This window comes from Nelusetta ayraudi, unplaced genomic scaffold (genome assembly GCF_046127955.1).
Source record: "Nelusetta ayraudi isolate G7.1 ecotype Tasmania unplaced genomic scaffold, CSIRO-AGI_Nayr_v1 ptg000353l, whole genome shotgun sequence".
Lineage (NCBI taxonomy): Eukaryota > Metazoa > Chordata > Actinopteri > Tetraodontiformes > Monacanthidae > Nelusetta > Nelusetta ayraudi.
In genome coordinates, this window is record NW_027466394.1 from 15,955 (window position 1) to 17,500 (window position 1,546).

The following is a 1,546-nucleotide window of genomic DNA, read 5'->3' on the forward strand; positions in this document are numbered from 1 at the left end:
TCGACACCGCTCGGCGACGGAAAGGCTGCATATTCAGTTCTGTCGGTACTCGAAGAAAGAAGCGGATATTTTTGATACCGGTACCGGAGGTATCGGATCTTGTGACAACCCGGCTAGCACCATGAACTGGAGAGGGTTTGGTTCTGTCGTGGCGGCGCGCGGCTGGGCGCAAGACAGGAAGTCCGGAGGGCAGAGCACCGCCTGATGATGCCACGCCCCCACCACGCACACACACACGCGCACACACACACACACACACCCACACCCACACACACACGCACACACACACACACACACACACACCTTTCCCCCTCTCCTTCCCGCCACCCTGTCTCTGGTGAGCTGCAGGTTCCTGCTCATTTCCTCCTCAAGTGTTACTCAGGTAGATCTGTTCTGAAGTGGTGCATGATGGGAGGAGTGTGGGGGGTGTGGGGGGAGTGGGGAGAGAGGGGGGGTTGGGGGAGGGGCGACGTCATCAACAATGGGAGAGCCTGAAAAAGCACAGCAGCAGCAGCGTTGATCCTTGTGGTCCACCAGAGAGGCGGCTTGGTTCGGTCATGTGACCTGCAGCTGCTGCTACTGGCTGCTGCTGCTGCTGCTGTTTCTGTTACTGCTGCTGCTGCTGCTGCTGCTGCTACTGATGTTACTGCTGCTGCTGCTGCTGCTGCTGCTGCTGCTGCGGCTGCTTCTGCTTCTGCTGCTGCTGCTGCTGCTGCTGCTGCTGCGGCTGCTTCTGCTTCTGCTGCTGCTGCTGCTGCTGCTGCTACTGATGTTACTGCTACTACTGCTGCTGCTGCTGCTGCTGCTGCTGCTGTGGCTGCGGCTGCTTCTGCTGCTGCTGCTGCTGCTCTCCTGGCGCCTCTCAGAGGAACTGGGCTCCAGTGGGATCCTCTTCCTCCTCGTCTTTCCCAGCTCGGTTGGAAAATCTGAACTAATTTGCTTCTCTGAATTACAGTTGCAGTTTTTTTTCCTTCCCTGAGAGCAGCAGGATAGAGAAGTGCCACTGATTGGCTGTCGTCTCTCCACGGCTCCAGCAGCACACACTCAATCAGTATGTTTACGTGACACTGCCGAAGCATTGCTTTAGTCTGATTCTGATCAGACTACTGAAGTGCATGTAAATATGCTTTATAGTCTCTTTAGAGTTTGAGTTCTCCGATTCAGACCCCCAGGTAATGCGTTTGGAATTTGAATTTCTCCATCGTGGAGTTTAACTGGACAATGCATGTGCGCGTGCGCAACACCCCCGCGCTGGCGTCCCGGGGAGGTGCGGGGGGGCTGTGGGGGTGTTTGGAGAGACCGCGTGCGAGCGTCTCTTTCCTGGCCTGACTTCAGGGAGAGAGCCAACGTTGGACAACAACGAACAATAAAGTCTCCTGTCAGAAATTCAACTTCTCGGTGATGGAGGTGTGCTCGCTATGATACCCGACGCTCTATCGCAGGGTGGAGGTGCCAGAGCGCCATCTGCCATTCTGACTCCTCGGGACCTTCTCTGGCCCGTCTGGACGCTCCCGGGCGTTTCTGCACCTGCGGGTCATTCTCGCAG